The 10,932-nt window shown below is 29.8% G+C and overlaps 1 long non-coding RNA gene across 1 annotated transcript; it reads right to left on the reverse strand.

Annotated features, from left to right (window-relative positions):
* Positions 1-5,976: 5,976 nt before the first annotated feature.
* Positions 5,977-8,930, reverse strand: LOC103573776 (uncharacterized). Its single transcript, XR_549183.2, has 3 exons — positions 8,836-8,930; positions 8,574-8,690; positions 5,977-6,136 (listed from the first exon to the last, which is right to left on the reverse strand). It is a non-coding gene; the product is annotated as an uncharacterized LOC103573776 (long non-coding RNA).
* Between the last annotated feature and the right edge of the window lie 2,002 nt (positions 8,931-10,932).

Below are 10,932 nucleotides of genomic sequence, written 5' to 3' on the forward strand. Positions count from 1 at the left end.
GTTTAAGCAAGATACTACCGAGACGCCTTGTTAAAAGTAAGCTGGCTCATTGCCTCCAATATTCGTCGTACCAATCTCAATCTCAATAGCCACTCAACTGACGCCATCTTGTTACAACTCGAGTCTTTTCGTTATACTATGTTATTTATTATTATTGTCATTATGTTTATTTTCATAAACTAAAATATCTGTATATATCTGTATACACATTTATAGATGTAACTCATGGAATTGGTGAAGATTCTGGAAGGCCGTAAAAGACTTCCCGAATCAAAAAATTTGAATCACTGTGTAAAGTAAAAGCGAGAAATGACATCTTATAATTGATTCCCTCATCAAAATATAATTTTCTCACCCGGTCGTAATTGAATACACCAGTTGTGTTAATAATGAACTAATAACATTTTTAAAATGGCAGCTCCGCCCGTAGAACTATAAATAAAACAATTCCCGTAACTCTATATAATTATAGGAGGAAGGAGGTGGGATATACCAAATTTTATAAAAAAATTTTTTTTTTTCATGTTTTCCAAACATTGCAAAATAAATTTTTTTTTTTTTACTGTTTTCGAAAAACTTTGTTTTTGAAAAAAAAAACGTATTAAATCGATTTGATTAATTTTCTTATCAATTAACAATAAAAGAACTCCCAGTGTCAAACTACTTCATATCCCTAGTAGAGATGAAATCGAGTTTCTGTCAAGTAACTGGCTAGTTTGACAACAGAACCAATGAAATATAGCGGCTTTAAAAAAACTGTCACTTTTAAATTTTAGGTTTTGAGGTTATCCAATCAGGAGACACGGTTGAATCTTGCGCCAAGTACACGTTCAAACACATGTTTGTATGAGTGTCATGGCGTGAGCCTACTGTGTATCTATACCGTACACATAGCGGTATTTAGCCTCTCATTTTTAAAAACATCAATTTACAAAATTATTATCAACATCGTAATTCGTAATAACGTGATGGTAATAGTTACCATCAGCAAAAATAATAATAACTATCTAAACTAATAAATAATCTAACTATCAGCGTTATAGTCGGATGCTTGTCTGCATGTTATTTTCACTTTTGCGATTAATTTTCACACACACACACACATGCGCGCGCGCACACACACGCACACACACACACACTCACTCATATGATGAATATAAAGGATTTCAATTAATATAAATTTATCCTATTTCTTGTTTTAAAATTTTTACAACCTTGAATGGTAACAGTTACGATCTTTGGTTGTAACAAATACACTCTTGAATAGTTACAATTAGCATCTTTGATAATAATCGTCACCACTATCAATTAGTACTGTTATCATTTTCAATGGTAAAACTAATTATTATTAGCACTGAAAAATTTTACTACTATGTTAGATAATTACAATTAAAAAATTTGTATTGTAGATAGCATAATTAAATACTCTTCAAGTACGAGGCACTCTCAAAAACTCGCTGTAACTCCGTATCTGTTTCGAATTTCAGTTTGAAATTTTTACAGTATATTCTCTATATATCGTTCTTTCGAATTAATCAAAAAAAATTTTCGATTTTTTTAATCGGAGACACAAGACTACTTTCTTAAATAATCGGATCGTCTCACGGTTCGGAAAGTAAATAATTTATCAGAGACTGAACAAGCGGATAATAGCTTGTTGGGAGCTGCCCGTCCGGCAGGAAGATGACATACAGAGCTCTTAAAGATAATATTTTTCTGATCTGACATCCGAAATAGTCATCCCGAAGATAACAGAAAGATATCAGAAAAGCCTCTTACGTGCCATCTGAGGATATCTTTGAGCTCATCGGTTAGACGTCAGAAAGATAACATTTTTTAGAGATCTTAAAGAAATCAGTTTACGGAGATCATAATGTCAATACTTTTGGGTTTTTCATATACATTACATATCTCAATTACAAGTAGCTGAAAAACTTAGGGATGAATTTGCGCAAGAATGGCATAAAATCGACTCGTCGAACTTTTAGCAATCGGCGGCCCATTAATATTAATATTAATGACAATCAAATCCGGTAGAGTGTAATAATCAATGATTCTCAATTGATCAGTCAAGGCATTTTTTAATCCGTAATAAAAATATTGATGAGGAGGAACTTCACGAGTTACTCTCGGTGTTTCCGGTGTACCATGTAAAATCCGAGAATGAAGAGGTAGATTAGTGATTTCTTCTTGATTAGATGTTTTTAATATTTTTAAAAGTTTATTCGCTGCTTCACGTGATATATTGAAATCAGTCACCCACTGAGCTAGTTTCGATGATAAACTTGTTTCATTAGTAGCTACCAAAGCATTCTTTTTTAATTGATTACAGATCGATAATATACGTGAGTCAGAATTGCCACTAGTTTCACTATCAGAACTGTTATTACTTTTTTCATTTTTATGAAGTTTTTCGCCATCAATATTATTATCTGTATTAATATTTCTTTCATCATCAACATCATCCGATTAATCACAAAATACATTATTACTCACAAACCATGAATTATTTTCTAATGTTTATCACTAGATGAATTTTCAAAATTATGTAATTTATTAATTTCCCGCTAAGAAAATTGCAAATTTTCAAAAATTCGGGAAGTTATTGGTTTCACCCCGATTTGTGAAAATCGAATCTTAACAGATGTCGACGTCTAAAGGGTCTAGGAAGCTATTATGACTTAATTCGAGATGATGTCCAAGTGCATGCATGTGTGTACGTACATACGTACGTATGTAAATATTCTGTAACTTTTGAACGGATGAACCGATTTTGATTTTCGAGGTGTCATTCGACGCGGCTTGTTATTTGCTATAAGCACTGGAAATTTGAGCTTAATCGGTAGGGTACGTTCGGAGATATTTCAAATATAAAATTTTTTCAAAAATGTTTTTTTTGAATAACTTTTATGTCGCTTGATGGATTGATTCCAAAATCTAATCAGCTCTAAAACTTTGTAAGTCGCGTCGAATGCCGTCTCAACAATCAAAATCGCATCATTCGTTCAAGAGAAACCGTTATTAAAAGAATTGAAAAAAAAAAATTTTTTTTTAGTATTTTTGTAATTTCTCAAAAACGACTCGATAAATCAATTTCAAAATTCGATCAGTTGTAGAACTCAATACAACGCGTCGATTGCCATCTTAAACGTCTTAATCGGTTCATTCGTTTGGGAGATATCATGTAAAAAAAATGTTAAAAAACGTTATTTTTCGAGAACAAAGGCATACAAAAGTATTTTCGAGCTTCTTGAGCTCGAAAATGTATCCACAACAATTTTTCAAGCTCAAAGAGCTCGAAATGGGCAGGAAGTTTTGAGGCTGGCCCACAGGGTCAACCGACAGACCGATTTTTTTAAAAAACAACGTATTCGTTTATTTTTTCGACCTTTACATAAATTTTTTTAATTTTTTCTTTTTGACATTTTGCTATCGTATTTATAATAACTAATTATATGTAATTACTTTATGTACTTTAGAGCAAAATCAATAAATAATTTTTGTAAGCATTGGTATTTATAGGTTACAATGACATTAGCTGACGAAAGTTGAGGTTACAATGGTCTCATGAGAAGATTATTTTTTTGATGTTCTAGAGACATCCATGAATAGTTATCATTTTGATAACTTTTAACTCTTAAAGGTAACATTTTTTGGATAACATTATGTCATCTTTTTGACATTGATGCCGGACGGGCGAAAGATAACAATTGGTGGAAGCCCTTTACATAGGTTATGGGGAGAAGTTGCGTCCTACGACTTATCCATAAGCAACTATGTTGACCAGCGCTGGGAGACTAGTACCACAGGGGCCTTTCCAAGCCCACTTTGACCAGAGTCTTTTTATTTCCTAAGATGGTAGTAGTGTTTGCCTACAGAAGTAGGACTTGTGGTGGCTGTGGTTAAATATCACGCGCAATGCGGAATTTTGATTATACCTCCGGTTAAGGTTCACCTTAGTCGTCACTCGATTATAATTTTCAGCTAAAAATGTCGTCTGAGTCGGAAGATAGAGATGATCTTGCAGCGCGAGCATGCCCGAAAAGGTGTGAAAACGGCCTCCGATACAACGGAGGTGGACTTCAGTCCCGTTCAATTAATTAATTTCATTAATCAACTTAAAAATATTTGTAATATTTATAATTATGAAATTTAATTAACTTTCAATCATTTTTTAATTCATTAGATTAAATAATATATTATCGATTTTTTGAAAATGTCTTCTTTGGAATTCAAACTGAGTAAAATCTAGGGATGTGCGAATATTTAAATTTACAAATTATTCGTCTCGAATCAAATTGAATTATTCGAATCTAATAGTTCGAATCATTCGAATGGTTCGAATAATTCGAATAGTTCAAATCATTCGAATAATCTGAATTCAAACCAAATAATAAACTCATTATTAAATTAAAGAAGAATTTGTATTCGTCGTATTTATTAATATTTTCTTTTTTATTTTTTGATACATTTTAATGAAGAAAAATTAAATAAGATACTGATTCTGGTGGTAAAGAAGTTCTTTTCTGGGTTATCATATCTCCTGCTGAAGAAAATGATCTTTCCCTTTCGATAGATTCAAAGTAAATAAAAAAAATTTCAGTTGCCGTTAAAACAAAAAAATTTTCAATTTCGCTGGCAAAATGGGGCAGCCTTAAAAAAAGTTGAAAAAAAAAATTTCTGCATATTAAATAAATTTTTTTTGTAAATAATACTCATGAAGGAAAATTACGTTGTACGCAATTATTGGATGCAAAGGAAGGAAAAAAAAAAAATTTATTTGCTTCTATCATAAAACAAAAGCCATGAACATTTTTGTAGAAAAGAATTTTTGAATCAAAATACGGAATTTACCTTCTCTTTCCAGATATGACAGGATAACACTTTTTTTAATGATAAAATTGTTATTATTTTGGTAATGAGTTCTGTGAAAGAAATATTCAAATTGAGTCAATTAACTCAAACAAGACAATTTTTCAATCGAAATCGATTAATTTAAGAGCACGAGACAATTATTTGAACTATTCGAATAATTCGATCTATTCGAATCATTCGAATAATCTGAACTATTCGAATAGTTCGAATTTCGAATCGAATGTTACTATTCGATTCGAATGATATTCGATTCAGTTCGATTCGAATGATATTCGCACACCCCTAGTAAAATCGTTTACTATGAAGTTAATAATAAATAGTAGTTAACAAAAAAAAAATAAAAAATTTTAAGTGGGTAATTAAACTTTTTTCAAAAATCGAATGTATCAGGCGAAAAATGTCGATGACTTTTGTTTTATAATAAAAACTATTAGGAATTTTTTCTTCCTTTCTTTGCATTCAATGATAATGTGAAATGTGAATTTTCTATACTTAAATTACTTATAAGAAAATTCAAATTGATCAAATTTATTTAATTTCCAGAAATTTTTTTTTTCACGTTTTTAGGAGGCACCTCATTTTACCCGCAATAAATAAAAATTATTTTTTACTGGCAACTGAAAATTAGTTCTATTTAGTTTCAATATCATACAAAAAAAAAATGGAACCTAAATTAGTACCCGAAAATTTACTACTTCTTTAACTACCCCGTTTTTCCCCTCGACACCTATCTTATTTAATCTTTTATACTCTGGAAAATATACTCAAAAACAAAGAAAACGAAAAATTTGGCGTACCAGCGAAGCCGTGCTAATTCAAAACTTTAAAGATTGTAGTTTATAATTCAAGAATTCAAGGATTAATAAAAATATGATTTTACAGTGTAATCTGCAATCTCTAAAGTCGATACGAAGAATAATGACAAGTAAGTACGCCTATGCAGCGTAGTAATAATTACATTATAGTTTGTGTCACGCCGCTCTTATGTGACTGCTTATATAAACTACAGAATAATGTCATTATTACTATGCTGCATAGGCATATTTACTTGACATTTCTCTCAGTTTAGTACTATATTAAATCTAAAAAAATAAAACAATATTTAATTTAGGGTAATAAAATTTATTCATCAAAAATTTATTTGGATCTTACTTTGATTACAATATCAATGATGGGTTTCATAACATTCACCGTGTATCAACCATCCTACTGGTTTGCAAGTATATCCATAACAACATGTTCCCGTTTTCCAATAATTACACTATATTTAAAAAAAAAAAAAACAATAATTTCTAGTTAGTTAGTAATGGTATCTCGTCTTGTCGGAAGCAAGTAACTTGACAAATGCTTTTCAGCAACTTTGTTATGGAAAATTCAAACAAGACATGAAGAAGATGTCCTGTATGAAAAAAAGCTTATGGGAAATATCTATGGTACACTATATTTTTACAACTTAAAAATTCATAAAAAAATACATAATATTTTATAAATTCCCGAATAGGTATTTTGGCAATATTAAATATATAATAATATATATTCACAATTGCATGTACATTTTTTTCATTTATGTTATATATCAGTTCGTATTATATAATATCTATATTTTAGGATATATAATTCACAAAATATTAAATTAATATATTTTATTTACATAAAAGATATATTTTATCAAATATAATATAATATCAATTTTATATGGTATAAATATATGCTTCATGTGAATTTATTAATATTTTTTACATTTGTAGATCCAGTGAAACTTATCTGACAATTTTTAAAGTAATTTTTTTTACATATATATCTGGGTGTGTAAGAAGATGTTACATAGGGCTTTTATATATATTTTATGATTTGAATCAGAAAAATAAGTATTTCAAATATATTAAAAAAATAGATTAAAATATATGATGACGTATATATTGTCGTTATAATAAATACCATATAATATAATATTCATGTAGAATTATAAATTCGTTATGTATACGTAGAACACTATGTCAGTATCATACACATTTGAACATTTACACGGAAAGAAAATTATGGAAATGGTTCCTATAATTTTGTGAAATTTTTCCCTATACTATTAAAGGAATTACGACCATAAATAATGGGAGCCGTTCCTATAATTGTGGAAATGTTTCCCATAATTATAGCAATAGTTCTTATAATCATGGTGATGATACCAATAACATTATAGGAATGGTTCCTATTATTTATAGGAATCCTTCCAATAATATTATTGGAATTATTCCCATAAATTATAGGAATCATTCTCATAACATTGTAGGAATGGTTTCCATAATAGTATGATAACTATTCCCATAATATTATAGAAATGGTTCCCATAATGCAATTGGAATATTTCCTATAATAATATGGGAATCATTCCTCTAATATTATGGGAATGTTTCCTATATTATCATGAAAATATTAATTTAATGAAGTGTGAAAATCACTTCTGCAATATACAGAAATATAATTAAACATAAAAACAAGCGTATATTTATATCTATTTGTATATGAAAATTATCCATGTGTAGGCAGGGGTAATTTTAAGCTTAATTTGGTGTTTTAATACACATTAAGCACCGAAGAAGCTCCATTTGAATTTCTTCAGATTATGAGGAGATTTTCTAAACTATTTTGCAAAAAAAAAAAATATAATATTTTAGGGATGGCTCCTATAATATTATGGAAATAGTTCTTATAATATTATAGGAATAGTTCCCATAATAGTATGGGAATGGTTCCCATGATGATATGGTAATAGTTTCCATAGTATCGTAGGAATGGTTTCCAAATTGGTATAGGAACTATTGCTATACCATTATGGAAATGGTTCCCATAATGAAATAGGAATTGTACCCATACTATTCTGGGAACTGTTTTTATAATGAATGGCAAAACTTCCCATAATTTTCTTTCCGTGTATAATTTTTTTTAATATGTATATATAGTATCATATATCTTTAGATATATGATGAAACCATATTAAGTTCAATGCATAAACAATTATATATAAAAAAATATCGTTAAATTAGCTGCATATATTGTCTCATACTCTAAATAAACATTTGTTATTTTTTTTTATCACATATAATTTTTTCATACGGTGTATTTTATAAGTATACTCGCTGCAGACTTCATCAAGTCTCGTTTAAGATTCTTCTTAAATACTGACGAAATTCTGTAGAAACAGTCTGCAGCAATTCTTAAACAATCTACGTTCTATGTAACAATATTAGATTAGAGTTACTGCAGAATTGCTTAAAATATCGTTTTTTCTTTTTTTTCCCAAGTTACTTGAAGCTCGAACGCAGTATTTTAGCAAACCTAGTGGTCCTCATTTGAATTCAAAGAGCTACGAATTAACAATATTATCTTTTGATAAAATTACATCGAACATTAAGTGGGCGCCACTGAATTTACTATACTAATGCCACAGAGATGGATCACGAAGTAACTAAGAGGGCGGCCATGTCCAGGTATCTTAAGCAATTCTGCAGCAAGTCTAAGCTCATGCATCTTGAGCAAGTCTCACTAAAGATTTACTTAACGTATTTTACGAACGTACCTGGTCCCAGACTTGTCTGAGACTGATGATGCAGACTTGCTTCCGATTGAAGATACAGATTTACGTAAGACTTCCTCAGAAATGCTATCAGGGATTTACTTAAAATTTAGAAATAAATACATACTTGCTCATGGGGTGGGACGCAGCTGTCAGAATAGATAATACCGACAAGCAAAGCGAATATGAAAAAAATAATTATACATTTCTGGGACATTTTCCAACTTCGTCACTCGGATGAAATCTATGAATATTTCAAAATTTAATTAATGTTAAAACATTGAAAAAAATTATTATCCATGGAATTTCCTAATTTGTTCCATAAATTTATCAAATGGAAGTAATTATTTAGAATTATTGGGAGGCATTAAAATGAAATAAACACTTACTTTTGATAAAAACAGTAACTTTTGTTTTTTGTGGTGGCGTAGTTAGAATAAAGACGATCATCTTTGTGTTTCAGTAATTTTAGAATCAGCAGATTAAATTTATTGGAAGTTTTTAAAAATGAGGTAATTAACTTTTTTTTTTTAATTATTGCTATTAAATTAATTGAGTAAAAAAATAATAACAATGATTCTTAAGTAAGGGAAAACCCGAGCAAAACAATTAAGTGCTTGAGCTATTAATCGTTGTTATCATTTTAAATTTGATTTATCTTTAAAAATATAAAATACAAAATCAAGTAGAATTATAAACCTGAAAGTTATTTTTTTTTAATTCTTATTTTTTAACTTCCCGGTTAGAGAATCTATGATTTTCAATAATTTCGGGAAATTATTGTTTTCACCCCGATTTTCGAAAATCGAGTTTTTATCAGGTGTCGACGTTTCAAGGCCCTAGGAAGCTATTCTATTTTTAGAATGATGTCCGAGTGTGTGTGTGTGTGTGTGTGTGTGTGTGTGTGTGTGTGTGTGTGTGTGTGTGTGTGTGTGTGTGTGTGTGTGTGTGTGTGTGTGTGTGTGTGTGTGTGTGTGTGTGTGTGTGTGTGTGTGTGTGTGAATGGTCTGTAACTTTTTAACTAATGAATCGATTTGAATGTTTAAGGCAGCATTTGAAAGAGCTTGTTGACCGTCAACTTTTCTAAAAATTTTAGATCATTTGATCAGATAGACTCGACGATATTTACGAGTTACGAAAAAAAAAATTTTGTTTTTTTAGTTTTTTATTGATTTCTCTGCAAAGGATTGAACGGTCGACTTCAAAATCTAATCAGCTCTAGAACTCAATAATACGCGTCGAATGCCGCTTTAACCGTCTCAATCGGTTAATTTGTTCGAGAGATATCGTTGGAGAAAGAAATGGTAAAAAACGGTTTTTTTCAAATATCTTCAAGAGGGCTGAATCAATCGTTTTCAAATTCTAGTCAGTTCTAGAATTCAATTATGAGCGCCTATTGCCACCTCAAACGTCAAAATCGGTTAATTTGTTCAAAAGATATCAGCGTTGAAACGTTAACAAAATAACGTTCTATGTTATTGTTCCCAGATAAATCAAAATGTACTATACTAAAATGTGTCTAAAATCTTACAAAAATTTCCTTTTTATAGTCTCTTTTGGTCATCATATAATCCCCTTGACCTTGTTCTTCAGTTTAAACCATATTATCAACGAAAAAATCGAAAAAAACACAGTTTTTAATCATTTTCTCGAATATTTTAAATATTATTGCTCTGACCTCAGCCAAAACTCATTCAAATCTTAATTTCGATCACTGACATTGATTCTGCATCGATATATTTAGTTTATTGAACATAATCGGGAATTAAAATTTAAAAACCGCTTGTTCACTAATGGTTTTCGATTCTTAAACTTTTAAACTTTAGCATAAAGCGTAACTTGTTAGAGTTTGAAAAGCTCAGAAGAAAATAATTGCATGCAATGAGATTTTCGAGCTCGAAGAGCTCGAAAATATAGTTACATGAATATTTTCGATTTCCTTGAGCTCGAAAACAGCGGGAAGTTTTGGGGCTGACCCGCAGGGCCAATCGACGCTCAGATTTTTTTGATTAATTTGTGTGATTTTTTTTATATTCCTGTTGCATTTATAATTATGTATAATTATACATAATTATATTAATAAAAAAATCGATTTCTTGGTACATAAATATTTTGCATTATAAATTAAAAAGAGAAATTATTTCAGAACGGGAAAAAATTTTTCTAGTCCCAAGAAAATCTTTCTCGCTCTAAGACTAATTTCGGTTACAATCTATAACTTGAAAAATTTTTTGGGACGAGTATAGATATTCTGCCCCAAAAAAATTTTTTTCTTGTATGGTATGACTTTATGTAGGGTAGCGTGTGTATATACATATAAATATATACACATAAACTTTTCAACGAATGGTATTTTTGAACTCTATTCAATCAATTATGATAGGTTATGACAAAATTCCTTGAAAAATCGACTATGAGGACAAATACAATACCAAGATTTTAGCAAAAATCTACCGAAAAAGGCATGTCTAATAATATTTTTTTGA

The sequence above is a fragment of the Microplitis demolitor genome, chromosome 10 (assembly GCF_026212275.2).
Source record: "Microplitis demolitor isolate Queensland-Clemson2020A chromosome 10, iyMicDemo2.1a, whole genome shotgun sequence".
NCBI lineage: Eukaryota > Metazoa > Arthropoda > Insecta > Hymenoptera > Braconidae > Microplitis > Microplitis demolitor.